This window comes from Panthera tigris, chromosome D2 (genome assembly GCF_018350195.1).
Source record: "Panthera tigris isolate Pti1 chromosome D2, P.tigris_Pti1_mat1.1, whole genome shotgun sequence".
NCBI classification, from domain to species: Eukaryota; Metazoa; Chordata; class Mammalia; order Carnivora; family Felidae; genus Panthera; species Panthera tigris.
In genome coordinates this window covers 18,700,904-18,717,138 of record NC_056670.1, presented here as the reverse complement: position 1 = coordinate 18,717,138, position 16,235 = coordinate 18,700,904, and the positions used below count along the sequence as shown (strand labels likewise).

Sequence of the window (16,235 nt, the reverse complement as noted above, 5' to 3'; positions counted from 1 at the left end):
TTCTCCTGACCTCCTGGGTGCCACTGCCCCCACGTTCCCCAAGCTAGACCCCTCAGGAACCCCCTGGGTCCCTCCTTGCCCTTGCCTCCTCATGTGACTGATCCCCACGGCCTCTGACACCCCTCCCCTCCTTTCCTCCTGTCTCTGCCTTGGCCTTCTATCACCTGGACAGTAATTTGTTTCCCTAAATCTCAGATTGGGTCACGGTCATCCCTCGACAGAAGCCCGTCTTTTGGCCAATGAAAAGGGATGGAAGTGAGAAGGCATAATAAGGGCCCACGCCTGATTGGAGACGCTCTTTCTTCCCCTCTGCCATGGCAGCCGGCCGTGTTCTAATGAAGTTCTCCGTGAACCTGTAGGAAGCCCCTGAGGGACAGAGCGGCACCAACCTGCAAGGGCCAGACCGCACAAGTGAACAGCAGTGTTTTGTTTCCAGTGATCTTGAAGCTCCTGTTATCAGAATGTTATCTGCGCTGAGTTGAGGGATCGCTCCAGTTCCCTTCTATAGAGAATGTCATGACTTCCTCAAGCTCACAGCCAACGCATGAGTCAGAATCTGGAAAATAAAACCAGAAGGCTAAAAGCTAGTATCATACGATAAAGAATCTGACTGGCCTCTGTCCCTGGTTCCTGGGAGAGAGACTCTAGGTCCTCGGAGTTTCCCAAGTAATAGGAGTGTCTTCGTTATTCACGAGCCCCTGGATTGTATCTGAGTTTATGCTAATGAGCTGACTCACGTGTACCCCCGGTTAGTTTCAGGGTGCTCTGATTGTGCTGGAAAGACCGACCATGTGATTGATTAGCGAGTTAGGGCCACTGGCATCAGCCTGACCTCCCAACCTCCAGGGAAGGGTGGGGGGCTGATGGTTGAGCCACATGTCACATGGCCAATGTTAAGCCGCATGTCACATGGCCAATGGTTCAATCAACCATGCCGTTATAAAGAAATCTCAAAACAAACTCTGGACACTGAAGCTTGGTGGAGACTTCTGGTTGGGGAACACGTCACTCTGCTGGGAAGGTGACGTGCCTTGATTCCACAGAGATGGAACACAGAAGCTCTCCGTCTGCAACCCTCCAGAACTTGCCATACGTACCTCTTCATTTGGCTGTTTCTGACTTGCATCCTTTACAATAAAACGGTAACCATAGCATGGCACTTTCCTGCGTTCTTTGAACCATTTTAGTGAGTTATCAAACCTGAGGGGGATCGTGGGAACCTCCCAGATTTGCAGCTAGTCAGTCAGAAATGAGAACAGTCTTATTGTGGGCCACACCCTTTGATTTATGGGGTCTGCTCTAACTCCGTGTAGTTAGTGCCAGAATTGAATCCCAGCATACTGGTTGGTGTCTGAATCAATAGACAAATAGGTCCAATGGTGGATCAAGCTGGGAGATCCAGGCAGGAGACCCAGGGGACTTAGCACAACGGGGTAGAGATGAAAGGCTGTGCATCGTTGGTTGTTGAAACCCCACCTAAGTCAACTTCTTCAACCTCTCACGTTCCCATCTTTTTTTTTTTCTCTTACATTTATTTATTTTTGAGAGACAGAGGGAGACAAAGTGAGAGTAGGGGAGGGGCAGAGAGAGAGGGAGCCACAGGATCGGAAGCAGGCTCCAGGCTCTGAGTTGTCAGCCCAGAGCCCGACGCGGGGCTCGAACTCACGAGTGGTGAGATCATGACCTGAGCCGAAGTCGGACGCTCAACTGACTGAGCCACCCAGGCGCCCCTTCACGTTCCCATCTCTTTGCAGACAAATGAAACCATCTCTTGCTGAGACACTGGATTCATCCTGGCGTCCCTTGGCCTAACAGGGAAGGCTACCAACCATCTCCTGTCCCAGAGAGTGTGGTGCTCATGCAGGGATGAGAAGAGGACCCCACCCTTCATTCCAGCCCACTCTGTTTCACCCCCATTCTTATTCTGTACACACATTCCTCAGGGGTTAGGCCACCATTTACAGTTCCTAGGGATGGCTGGTCCCTTGAGTCTGCTCCTAATTTGCCTTCTAGCAATTTCTAAAAGCTCACTTGAACATCAAGACGTGAAGGAAAAGTACACACGCCCCTTTGGATGGCCCAGATCTCTCACATAAGCTTCAAAACCTGTCTACCTAAAAGGTGGCTCAAAAATATACCACTTCAAAAACAAATGTTAAAATAACAGATGACATTCATCATTCCAGGCCTGTGTGTAGCGAGCATTTAAACAGAGTCTGGCAAAGCTCTAGGGAAGGGGTGGCAGGGTCGGGGGTGGGGGGGGGGGTGATCAAAAGAAGTGTGACACAGCCCTGGGCCTCAAGGCCTTGACCGTCTACTTGCAGAGACAAAGTTTATAAACGGAAAAAATACTGCAAGGCAGGCCAGGATTACATTTCCAACTGAGTTGGGCAGATTGAGAGTCAGTCTGGGGAAGAATTTAGAGAAAGAATTGAGCCTCAGGGAAATGTCACAAATGATGTGGGTCCCTGGTTCCTGGGAGAGAGACTCTAAGTCCTTGGCGTTTTCCAAGTAATAGCAGTGTCTTCATTATTCATGAGCCCCTGGATTATATCTGAGTTTCTGGGTTTATTAGCATAAACTCAGATATAATCCAGGGGCTCATGAATAATGAAGCTAATGTTATTTTTATTTTTATTCTGATGCTAATGAACTCAGATAGAATCCAGCAGACAGGCTGAGTCTTCGTGACTTTCCAAAGAGGAAAAGGCTGCCCCTCCACTACTCAGCTCCTTTCCTTTCTGTTCCCTGAGAATCTGGCTTTGCCTCTTGTGTGTGGCACTTGGTTGTTGTTGGTTTGTTGTTTTTTTTTTAATGTTTATTTGTTTTTGAGAGAGAGAAAGTGCGAGCAGGGGAGGGGCAGAGAGAGGGAGACACAGAATCCGTAGCAGACTATAGGCTCCAGGCTCGGAGCTGTCAGCACAGAGCCCCACGCGGGGCTCAAACTCACGAACCGCGAGATCATGACCTGAGCCGAAGTCAGACGCTTAACTGACTGAGCCGCCCAGGCGCCACTTGTGTGTGGCACTTTGAAGGGTACACAAGGTAACCCAAAACCAGCCCACTGAAGGTCAAGGGCAGAATTCTTTGGATGTACTGAGAATGGAAGTCAATGTACTATCCACCAAAGATCTTGCCTTCACTCAGATTAGCTCAGAAGGACAGCAAGGATCTCAGCCGGGTTACTAGGGAAAGACCTCTCCCCCGCCCCCAAATAGAGTGCAAATCACCGTCTGGGACTGGATCCCAAAGAAATGACTGAGTGTGGGGAACCCATGTGGGGCCCAGCTGGTGACTGTGGCTGGGGTTTTGGTACATGGGGCAGATAAGGCACCAGGAGTCCTCAGGTAATGCGATACTTAAGGGCAGCGATGGGGTGTCCTAGGTTCAGGTGGACTGTGACCTAGAGCAGAACCCAGCCATATGCACAGAGGTTTAAATCAGGGCTCCAGTCCCAGGCGTGGGGTGGGAGTATTCTACTTCCTTTGGGAAATCTTCCCTAGATTAGTCTCCTTTACCCAGTCTAGGTTAGGGGTCCCTGCGGAAGGCTCCTGTGGTATTCTGTTCTTACCTCTCTTTTATTACCTTGTGTTAGAATCTTCCATTTCTATCTCCCCAGCTAGAATGGCACGCCTTGGGGACAGCCTCCCTCTTTGTAGCCATCAATGTCCTACATGCAACGAAGGCTCAGAAAACGTTGGTTGCTGCTCTCTATGGAGATTGCAAATGAAGGAGTCGGGACAGAACCCTGCATTTAGGGGAGCCCGTGGTCCTGAGACCATGTGTGAGGTCAGAGTTTCCACAAGCAGATGAGACCTCGGACTGCTACGGAGACTTAGAGTCCATCTGCTAATGGGAGTGGCTCAGAAACTTGAAGGGGCTGAGCCTATGGTTGGAAGGTCAGTGAGGTCCCAGAGACATCAGAGCCCGTGGCTAGTTGGGGCTGGGGAATGTGACAAGAGCGTTCATGAGAACACTCACTGTTAGGCTTTCGTAGGAAAACCTACTCTGAGTAGCAAAGTTTACACTAGTCACGCTCAAGCCATAAAATCCAAAATCAACGACACAACCCAAGAATGACTTTGCCTTTCTCCACTCTCTAGGGGGAAGGAAAAAAACCTGTGCTCAAAATGTAGCTTCAGTTTCTGTCTTGATTTAGAGATGGTGTTTTTGAGCACATACGTTTCTAACCCCTCCAAATAACCACCCAGCCTTCCTCCCAAACACCCAGAGCAACTGACTGGTGCACCTGCTCTAGGCAGGTCCAATAAATGTTTACTATGCAGAAGCGTGCCAGCAATGAAAGAAATCTTTATCGTAAATCACTACACCTTGCCAGAATCGAAATAAACCTAAAATTACACCTGAAATGGGATGGGAAGGGAACTTGCCTCCAAGTAGGGTCAGAGAAATAGTGGGGAGAGAGAGGGTCTAAGCAACATCTTTGAGGCTCAGAATGAGGCTCTTCCTATCGGCCCCTAGTTCTAATAAATAGCCCCAGGTTGACAGAGGCCAATGTGGGCCTTTCCTTGCAGCATTCCAGGCACTGGGCAGGGAGACAGCCGTCAGCCCAGGGCCGGTTCCATGGTGAAGGCCAGCACTTGCACAGCAAGGTCTTGGCCACCACCATCAATCAACCTTCAGAGGAACTTGATCCATGGTAGCATACCCCTCACATTCTAAAGAAGTTTCTGCCAGTCAGTGTCTGTTAACTGCCCTGCCACTAGGGACAGAGGTTGGCTACACGAAAGGCTGCCCTCCCCTTTCAGCTCCTCTGGGGACATAGTCACTTCGTTGCCCTTTCTGTTGCGGAAAGTCAGGAGCAAACGTGTCCTTCCCCACTTTAGGGCTGGGGAGAAGAACAGGGCACGTGTTTTTCTTTGGACAGTTCCTGTCTTCCGGGCCACATTCTACGTGACTTACCCATCTCATGTCAGTGCACAGAACAACCCTGTGAGGTCGACTGTTGTCCCCATTTCACAGGTGAGGAAGCCAAGAGAAGTGATAGAGTCAGGCTTAAAGGCAGGTAGACTCCAGGGTCCACATCTACTGCCCTCCCTGGGAATCTGGAGGTAAGAGGTCACAAAAGGCCTGGCATGTTGCCTCACTAGCCCTGATTCAGTGGGAGAGATGACAGAGGGCACAGTGGGGTGCACAGTGCCCCCACTGCATCATGAGAGGGTTCAAAATATCTTCCAATAATACACTTCGAAGTCAGCCCGTGGCTCAGCAAACCAGAAGGGCTGGGTTTACCCTTCAAAACTTGTCCTGGCCCAGCGGCAGGGTTGACCTCTGCCTTTGTTGCATTTCTTTTTTTTAGGATTATTTAAATTCAAGTTAGTTAACGTTGGGTTTCGGGAGTAGAATTTAGTGATTTATCACTTACATATAACACCGAGTGCTCATCCCAGCAAGTGCCCTCCTGAATGCATTTCTTTAAAGCCAGGCAATGTGTTAACCGAGCTGAGGAATTCAGGGGTGGAGCCAGACAGTTTCTAATACGTCACTGGCCCCTAAGATGTCAGCCATGTCCCCTGGGTCCTAGAACCACCTGAAGCAGACAATCTCCAACGATGAAGAGAGAGAGACTTGGGGGGCAGGGGGGAGGGAGGGCACAGAGAGACCACAAGCATCAGAGAACACGTGAGTAAGAGGAGAAATGAAAACAAGAGAGAAGAGAGAAAATAGAAGAGACTAAGAACACAGGGATATTTTTGCAGTAAGACCTGTCTGCACGTGCATGAGTCTGCTGGGGCTGTCGTAACAAAGTACCACAGACGGGGTGGCTTAAACAACAGAAATCTATTGTCTCACAGCTCTGGAGGCTGGAAGTCCCAGACCCAGGTGTTGACAGGGGTTGCTTCCTTCAGAGGGCTGTAAGATTTGTTCCAGGCCTCTCCCTTACCTTCTGGTAGTTTGCTGGCAAACTTTGGTGTTATTTATCTTGTAGAAGCTTCACCTCAATCTCTGCCATATCTTCACATGGTGCTTGCTCTCCTTGTGTTTGTCTGTATCCAGATTTCCCCTCTCTATGTAGATGCCAGACATATTGGATTAGGCCACCCTAATGGCCTCATGTTAACTTGGTTGCCTCTGTAAAGACTCTCTCCAAACAAATTCACATTCGAAGGTACTGAGGGTTAGGACTCAAACATCGTTTTGGAGGGACACAAGTCAGCCCATAACAGCATGCATTTTCCTCACTTTTAAGAAGGGGTCTAAGCCTGTGACTTTTGAAGGACTTTTAAAAAAAAAAAAAAATCCTTCGATACAAAAGGCCATACAGAGAAAGACAGATACCATATGTTTTCACTCTTATGTGGATCCTGAGAAACTTAACAGAAGACCATGGGGGAGGGGAAGGAAAAAAAAAAGTTAGAGAGGGAGGGAGCCAAACCATAAAAGACTCTTAAAGACCGAGAATAATCTGAGGGTTGATGGGGGGTGGGAGGGAGGGGAGGGGGGGTGATGGGCATTGAGGAGGGCACCTGTGGGGATGAGCACTAGGTGTTGTATGGAAACCACTTTGACAATAAATTTCATATTAAAAAAAATCCCTTGTGGGGCACCTGGGTAGCTCAGTCGGTTGAGTGTCCGACTTCAGCTCAGGTCACGATCTCACGGTCCGTGAGTTCAAGCCCCGCGTCGGGCTCTGGGCTGACAGCTCAGAGCCTGGAGCCTCCTTCCGATTCTGTGTCTCCCTCTCTCTCTGCCCCTCCCCCGTTCATGCTCTGTCTCTCTCTGTCTCAAAAATAAATAAATGTTAAAAAAAAATTTTTTTTAAAAATCCCTTGAAATCAATCAATCAGCTAATTGCCAACTGCCATCTATGGGATGTGTGTTTGAGTAGAAAGCAGTGAGGGTGTTGACCCTTTCACATGAAACCCAAATTTCTTGTGTGCTCCATTGCAAGACCCATACTCACAGAGACAGACGCCTTGGAACATCCCTTCTATTATCTGGCCAAGACCCATATTATAAAAACATTCTCTTCTCTCTCTCTCTCTCTCTCTCTCTCTCGCCTGCTTCTTCCACTGAGAGATGATGATGCTCCTCTTCACTGAAGACTCAATGTCAGCAACAGCTGAAAGGAAAGAAAATTCTTTTACTTGGTGATATAAAATTCGGCTCCTTTTGAAGGGCAGTGTCAGGTGGTACTCGAGAGCATGGACGCTGGTGCAGGACTTTCTGGGTTCAGGTCCCAGCTCCGCCATTTAGCAGTTATGGGATCTAGAGGAAATTCTCAAACTCGATGGCTCAGTTTCCCCACCTGTGATAAGGGGTGAAAATAGCACCTCCCTCCTGGATTTGTGAGAATTATGTGATGTGGTATGAATACATAATATTAAATAGAGCCTGAAGCCTAGTAAGACCCACGTAAATACTTGCCGTTAGTTAATAGTTAATGGTTACACTGTTTTGTTTGAAGTCAAATATAAACTTTCCCCCAGATACATTTTTAACCGTCTAAAGCCCACTGAAGATCGATCGGAAAGTACAGAAGAAGACAATATACAGAGGCAACAGATCTAGAGGTTTAGATTCAGATTCAGTAGAGGCTGGAAAAAGACAATAATCATGATTAGAAGGAGTCATCGCCAGCAACCAGTTCATGAGAAGGAAGCGGCAGCTCCCGTGTAAGCTTCATCAGGGACTGTGGGAAGGATGCCAAGGCACATAACAAAAGACTGCCAACTAAGAAGCACTTGGAGGTGTGCATAAAGGTAAAAAAAAAGATCATGGTCATCAAGGAGGAGGATTGGGTGCTGGGAAGTACACTCAGGAAAAACACAGGGGCAGTCACAAGGGCCAAGGGGTTAATTTGCTTACCAGGCCCCCATCACCTCGTACCTGGGTTACTGCAATGGCCTCCTCTGTGGCCTCCCTGCTCTGCCTTTATCACTGCCACCTCTGCCCCCATTCTCCACACAACAGCCAGAGCGATCTTGTTAAAGCATAAGTCAAATCAGGGGCGCCTGGGTGGCCTAGTCAGTTGAGCATTCGACTCTTGGTTTCAGCTCAGGTCACGATCTCATGGTTCGTGAGCTCGAGTCCCACATCAGGCTCTGCGCTGACAGGGGCAGAGCCTGCTTGGGATTCTCTCTTTCCCTCTCTCTCTGCCCCTCCCCCACTCACACTGTGTCTGTCTCTCTCAAACAAATAAATAAACTTAAAAATATATATATTGGGGCACCTGGGTGGCTCAGTCGGTTAAGCGTCCGACTTCGGCTCAGGTCATGATCTCGCAGTCCGTGAGTTCGAGCCCCGCGTCGGGCTGTGTGCTGACAGCTCAGAGCCTGGAGCCTGTTTCAGATTCTGTGTCTCCTTCTCTCTCTGACCCTCCCCCCGTTCATGCTCTGTCCCTCTCTGTCTCAAAAATTAATAAACGGTAAAAAAATTAATATATATATATATATTAAAAAAAATACATAAGTCAAATCACCTCACTCAGTAAAAACCAAAGTCCCTATAACGTCCTGCAAGGACCTCAGATGACCTCTCCACTCCTTACCTCTCAAACACATCAAGCATGATCATGCCTTATACGAGTTTACTATTTCTGTGTAACAAATTACCACAAACTTAGTGGCTTGAAATAACAAAAGTTTGTCCTACAGCTCTGGAGGTCAAAAATCTAAATCGTTCTCGCTGGGCTAAATCAAAAAGTTACCAGAGCCAATTCCTCCTGAAGGTTGCAGGGGAGAATCCATTTCCTTGCCTAGGCCAAGTTCTAGAGGCCGCCGGCATTCCTTGGCGCATGGCCCTTTCTGTCATCTTCAAAACCCGTGGCGTGATGTTCTCACACCTCCTTCACAGACTGACCCTCTTTCCTTCCTCTTGCAAAGGCTCTTGTGATCACATTGGGCCCACCTGGATAATTCAGGATAATCTCTCCGTCTCAGAATTATAAACTTAGTCACATCCACTAAGTCTCTTTTGCCATTAATGTAACATTTTCCGTTTTCTGGGATTAGGGCGCGGACATTTTTGAGAGGCCATTATTCAGCCTACACACGCCTCAAGGCCTTAGCACTTGGAATATTCTTCATCCAGATATCCACCTGGCTTACTTCCCTTAGGTATTACTCAAAAGGTACTTTCTTAATGAGGTCTGAACTGACTCTCTTTTTGAAATTTCTATACACATACTCTTACTCCTTCTCTCCCTTTTCTGATTTCGTTTCTCTTTAGTATATATTTTAGGAGTATATTTTATTATGTGAATCTATTATGTGAAATTCTATACGAGGTCAAGTTTTTGTTTGTTTTGTTTTGTTTGGGTTTTTTTTTGATATAACATGGACATACACATCTATACCAAAAAAAAAAAAAAAATAGCACTGAAAATGGCAACTACATGAGTAAATATATAAGATCATTTCTTCTATTTTGAATCTCTCTAAAATCTAAGTAACCACTTAAACATGAAAGATGCAATGTATTTTAGCACTTATTTACATGTATTAGTAAAATATGAAATATATGACAACAATAGCATAGAGTCTGTGTCGGGGGATGAAAATATGTTATTGTAGTGTATTTATACTGCACATAAAATCGTATAATATCACATGACGGTAGGCTATAATAAGTTGAAGATATACGTTATAAACTTTAAGGCAACAACTTAAAAAGTTATAGGTAATAAGCCAACAGAAGAGTTAAAATGGAATTACAAAAAATATTCAATTAATCTAAAAGAAATCAAAATAGAAAAAAGAAATATAGAACAGATGGGACAAATAGAAAACAGCAAAACGATAGACTTACACTTTATAAAAATATAAAAATATGCCTGGGTGTCTCAGTTGGTTGAGCATCCAACTTCAGACTAGGTCACGATCTCACAGTTCACAAGTTCGAGCCCCATGTAGGGCTCTGTGCTGATAGCTCAGAGCCTGCAGTCTGTTTCAGAGTCTATGTCTCCCTCTCTCTCTGCCCCTCCCCAGCTTGTGTGCTCTCTCTCTCAAAAATAAATAAAAGCAGTTAAAAAATTTTTAATTAAAAAATATGTATAGATAGATATATCATATGTATAGGGGTATCTCTGTGGCTCAGTTGGTTGACTGTTCAACTTTGATTCACATCACAGTCTCAAAGTTCCTGAGTTCGAGGGCCACATCAGGCTCTCTGCTAACAGTGTAGAGCCTCCTTCAGATCTTCTGTCCTCTCTCTCTCTGCCCCTTCCCTGCTTGTGCTTGCTCTCTCTGTCTCAAAAATAAATAGACATTTAAAAAAAATTAATCATATATAAAAAATAATATTACATGTAATGGTCCAAACATCCCAATTAAAAGGCAGAGATTGTCAGATTGAATAAAAAAGTAAGACCCAGGGGCGCCTGGGTGGCTCGGTCGGTTAAGCGTCTGACTTCGGCTCAGGTCATGATCTCACGGTCCGTGAGTTCCAGCCCCGCGTCGGGCTCTGTGCTGACAGCTCAGAGCCTGGAGCCTGTTTTGGATTCTGTGTCTCCCTCTCTCTCTGCCCCTCCCCTGTTCATGCTCTGTCTCTCTCTGTCTCAAAAATAAATAAACATTAAAAAAAATTAAAAAAAAAAAAAAAGTAAGACCCAACTACATATACAACTTACAGGAACATTCTTTAAAGACGTAAGTCAGTTAAAAGAAAAAAATATAAAAAGATATAGCATTCTAATACTGGTCAAATGAAAGTTGAAATGATTAAATTAATATCAGACAAAATAGGCTTCAGGGAAATTACCAGGAATAAAGAAGGTCATTTCCCAAGCATAAAGGGATCAATTTATCAAAAAGACATAACAATCTTAAACATTTATGTACCTAATAACAGAGCTTCAAAACACATGATAGTATTGCAAAAACTCAAAAGAGGTACAAGGAGAAATAAACAAGTCTGCAATTATAACCAAAGATTTTAGTATTCTTCTTCCCAAAATAGATAGAACAAGCAGACAAAATCACTAGGATACAAGGACTTGAAAAACATTATCACCCAACTCGAGATAATTGATATTTATAGAACACTCAACAAGAATAAAAATTCTTTTAAGTACAGTTATCAAGAGAGATCTGGGCCATAAAAGAAGCCTCAATAAATTGGAGAAGGATTCGAATCGCACATTATATGTTCTATTCCCAGAATGGAATTAAACTGGCAAACAATCATAGTAAGATCTCTGGAAAATCCCCAAATATTTAGAAACTAAAAATTATACTTTTGAATAACCCACATGTCAAGAAGAAATCAAATAGATACTTATAAATTACTTAAAACGGAATGGAAATGAAAACATGGCACTTCAAAATTTGTGGGATGCTACCAGAGTAATATTTAGAAATAGCACTAAATGCCTTAATCAGAAGGGAAGAAAGGTCTCAAATCAATGGCCATAGCTTTAAACTTTAAAAACTAGGGGGAAAGAAAATCAGATAAAACCAAAACTAAAGACAGGATAGAACAACATAAATTACAGTAGAAATCAACAAAACAGAAAACAGAAAAATAATAGTGAAAATCGATGAAATAAAAGCTGTTTCTTTGAGAGGACAATAAAACTGACAAAACTCTAGCTCAACAGATCAAGCAAAAGGGAAGGAAGACGCCGTTTACTATTACCAGAAATGAGACAGGGACTATCTCTACAAATTCTACAGATATTCAAATGTCGACATTTTGTTAACAACTTTATGCCGATAAATTTGAACACTAACACGAAATGGATAAATTCTTTGAAATACACAAACTACCAAATCTCACTCAAGGAAAACTAATTATGCTGAATAGTCCCATTACTATCAAATAAATTGCATTTGTAGCTAAAAGCCTTCTCACAAAGAAATCTCCAGGCCCAGATAACTTCAGTAGTAACTTCTACCAAACATTTAATAAAGAAATAATACCAAATCTTACACAAGTTCTTTCAGAAAATCGAAGAGACTACTTCCCAGTGCATTCTAGGACAGCTATTATCCTGAAAATAAAACCAGACACAGGCATTACAAGAAGAGAAATCTACAGATCACTGCCTTTCATAAACATAGAATTAGAAATTATAAACAAAGTTTGGGGTGCCTGGGTGGCTCTGTCAGTTAAGCGTCCAACCTCGGCTCAGGTCATGATCCCACTGTTCGTGAGTTCGAGCCCTGCCAGGGCTCTGTGCTGACAGCTCAGAGCCTGGCGCCTTCCTCGGATTCTGTGTCTCCCCGTCTCTCAGCCCCTCCCCTGCTCATGCTCTGTCTCTCTCTGTCTCTCAATAATAAATAAATGTTTTAAAAAATTAAAAAAAAGAAATTATAAACACAATTTTAACACATAAAATCCAATAATACGGAAAATGACCAAAAATAGAAAACCCTATATGATCTCAGTTGACATTGGAAAAAGCATTTGACAAAAATCCGACATCCATTCCTGATGATAACTCTTGGCAAACTAGGAATGGATGGGTATTTCCAACCTGGTAAAGGTTGTCTACAAAAAACTCCTACAACTAATATCACACTTAATGGTGAAAGACTGAATGCTTTTACCTGCGGGTAACTGGAATGAGGGACAAGTAGAAGACAAGCTATTGTCTTGGTACTAGATGCTAGAATGGTACGTGGAGGAAGTTGACTGTTTTTAACTACACTGAAAACCTTTTTAATAAGAGGAAATAATAAGCTCAGGGCAGTCATCTGCCAACTCAAATACGGTGGCCTTAAGGAGACTCTAGCCTCCGGCAGTCACAGGGCAGGCTAGGCTGAAAATCAGGCTCGGGATCAAACTGTAAACACAGCAGAGCCATAATGGTTACAGAGGAGACTGAATCCAGAGTCTGGGTAGGTGTTCTAGGTCAAAGTCAAGGCCCCGATGAGAAAAAATAAATAAAAGTGGGACTCTGAGATCTGTAACAAGATTATTTGAATGGATGGGACTGAGAATTTGGAGCCTCTAGACTGTCCTGAATCCAGTGAACCATCAGAGGCAGCCCAAATCTCCTCCCTAGAAAAGAATATTCCTTTGCCTGGAAATTGAGCAGCAAAAGTCCTTCCTGAAGCAAATGACTTGCATGATGATACTTGTTCTCCTCTAGATTTGCTCCCAGCTACCCTGATTGATTCCAGGACAAAAGTCACCTAAATGGGAAAATATAGCCCATGTTCCAGGATAAAGTTTACATACCAAAGGAATTGCAGTCCTGGATCATCAGTACTGTCAAAAACTGGGAAGCATGTGGGAACAATGTTGAGGATAATGTGGAGTGAGGAGGCATAGGCTGGGTAAGGGAGAATTTATCTGACACGCGAGTTGGGACTCAGTGTTAGGACAAGGACGCCTGGAGCCAGTCCCAAGAGTTTATTGAGATGCCTCTTTGATGATTTGACATAAAGAAAATCTACATAGAAGGAGGCAATGATACCAATTTCCTTTTCACACGATCGAGGAAAGGGTCAGTTAGCTCAAGGAGGTAAGAAGGTTAGAGCGGATTTACCCTACCAAGGAAGACCTGCGAAGACCTGAGATCAAGCTATTAATGCTCCCCTAGTTAGAGTGGGGAAATATGGAGACCGGGTGACAAAGAAAATTTTCCAAAGCCAACTCTCCTGCAAATACTGTCCACAGTAGAGGACAAATTGTTGCAACTTGCACTAACAAAGGAGGAACCGTGCTTGGTAGGGAGGGCGCTTCAGGTTTTAGAGGACGCAAACATAGCACATGGGAACACTTCTCTGACCCATTCGTCAGGTGACGCAGAAGGCTCCCAGTCTTGAGTGGGTCACTGAGCAAGAAGGAACCCCTGCAGCAGGTTCAGGCTGCTTGGACCACATAACTCACCAGATCCCGGAAGATTCCTTGATGCCGGAGGTATCTTTGATGGATTAAAAATTGTGACCGGGGTGGGGGGCGGCGGGGGTTAGGAGATCCACAAGAGGGAAGTCATAGCACAGACCCCTAGGGCTCTGGAACAAGGCCTCTGCCTACTTTTTGTTGAAAACAGGCAGGAACGCCCACCTGGGGGCCTCTCTCTTCTCCTTTCTTTATCTCCATCCTCCTCATTCTTCAAGGACCAGCCACTTTCCATTCTTTATAAAGCCTCCTCTGATGACTCCAGTTCCAAGAAGCTTTTCACGCCTGTGAATTCCCATCATCCTTACATCCCAAACCACCTAGTCTTCAATTTGCTAATGGTTCTCTGTGGGAATCACAACTGGTGTGATTTAAGCATGTGTAGCAAAGGGGGGCGCCCAGGTGGCTCAGTCGGTTAAGAGTCCGACTTCGGCTCAGGTCATGATCTCGCGGTTTGTGAGTTCGAGCCCCGCGTCGGGCTCTGTGCTGACCGCTCAGAGCCTGGAGCCTGTTTCCGATTCTGTGTCTCCCTCTCTCTGACCCTCCCCCGTTCATGCTCTGTCTCTCTCTGTCTCTCAAAAATAAATGGGGGTGCCTGGGTGGCTCAGTCGGTTAAGCGTCCGACTTCAGCTCGGGTCACGATCTCGCGGTCCGTGAGTTCGAGCCCCGCGTCGGGCTCTGGGCTGATGGCTCAGAGCCTGGAGCCTGCTTCCGATTCTGTGTCTCCCTCTCTCTCTGCCCCTCCCCCGTTCATGCTCTGTCTCTCTCTGTCTCAAAAATAAATAAACGTTAAAAAAAAAAATTGTTTTTTAAAAAAGCATCTGGAGCAGAGCAGAGGAGAGAGAGGCCTTCGGGCAGCCCTGATCAAAGCCCTCTGCCTGTACTTGTCTGCTGGGTCCGCGTAACAAAGTACCACAGACCGCGGGGCTTAAACCACAGGAATGTATCTTCTCACACTTCTGGAGGCTGCAAGGCCGAGATCAAGCTGTCGGCAGGGTCAGTTCCTGCTGAGGTCTCGCTCCTTGCCGTGCAGAAGACCATCTTCTCCCTGTGTCTCCACGCGGCCTTCCCTCTGCTTGTGTACTCCTAATCTCCTCTTTTTTTTTTTTTTTTTTTGATTGTTTAGTTATTTATTTTTGAGAGAGAGAGGGACACACAGAATTCAAAGCAGGCCCCAGGCTCTGAGCCGTCAGCACGGAGCCTGACGCGGAGCTTGAATCCACGACCCGTGGCCTCATGACCTGAGCTGAAGTCGGACGCTCAACCGACTGTCACCCGGACGCTCAACTCAGCCACCTGGGTGTCCCTCTCCTCTTTCTAGGAGGACCACAGTCACGGTGGATTAGCACCCACCCTAATAAGCTCGTTGTAACCCAACCCCCTGTTTAAAGGACCCGTCTCCAAATCCTGTCACAGTCTGAGGTACTGGAGATTAGGACTTCAACATGGGGATTCGGGGGACGGGAGGCACACAGTTCAGGCCCTCCTGGTCTGACTCAGAACCACTCAAAGGTCATCGAAGGTCAGGAACGAGAAGAACCTTCGGGAGTGGAGCTGACCTACCTGCTCAACAGGGTCCCTTTTGTCCTTCCGGCCCAGGCTCCTGTCTCATGGGCGGTGCCTTGAGGCAGACATGGTGTCGAATCCTGGCTCCTCCTCTTCTTAGGGTGGACACTTGCGAGTTTACTCAAGCTTCCTGGGCCTCAGTTTCCCCTCCAATGAAGTGAAGATGAGGCCATCTATGTCCCAGAGCCCCAAAGACAGCTAGTACACAGAACCCAGCTCACAGGCAGTGCATGCTGTTCCCCGGCTGTTTCTTCGTCCCCAGGGCTGACTCCCCAGCCGACAAATGGCTGCTCATGACATTTGTGATGCTTACAAATATTTACATAGGATTTGGTTAACCTGCAAAATTTGACTTCAGCCTCAATAGGATTTTAACCTATTTAAGAATAGGGGCAGCGCTCCCATCTGTCTGATTGTCCTCGTAATTCCCCTGAGGACAGGACGTGGGGCAGATAGGCCTGGGGACTGGCTTGTGAAGGGGCATGCAGACTCCGAGGTCCCGCACTTCTGTCCCCTTGTCACCAGGCATTAACTTCTGTCCCCTTGTCACCAGGCATTATCTCAGCCGCCACAGACCCATCAGGGAAATCCGCCCTCCACCCCCTCCACCCCGTGGTGCCAGGCGGTCCTGCCTCAGACTTTCAAATCAGGCCATTACTAGCCTAGAAGCTTCATTGCTATTCACCGGGCTTCAGTTTCTCCGCCCTTATCTAATCAACACACAAACCCAATTATTCAGCCAGTATTTACATAACCCTTCCCTCCAGAGCCTTCCGTCCTCCAGCTGCTCCCCTGGGCACAGAGCTCTGGTTTTACTTAATCAAGTGTCCCAGGTAACAAGCCGTCCGCCCGTTTGT

General features: G+C 46.0%; 1 long non-coding RNA gene across 1 annotated transcript; it reads right to left on the bottom strand.

Annotated features, from left to right (window-relative positions):
• Positions 1 to 407: 407 nt before the first annotated feature.
• LOC122232079 lies at positions 408 to 15,615 on the bottom strand. The gene is made up of 3 exons (XR_006209425.1): positions 15,376 to 15,615; positions 6,926 to 7,084; positions 408 to 556 (listed from the first exon to the last, which is right to left on the bottom strand). It is a non-coding gene; the product is annotated as an uncharacterized LOC122232079 (long non-coding RNA).
• Between the last annotated feature and the right edge of the window lie 620 nt (positions 15,616 to 16,235).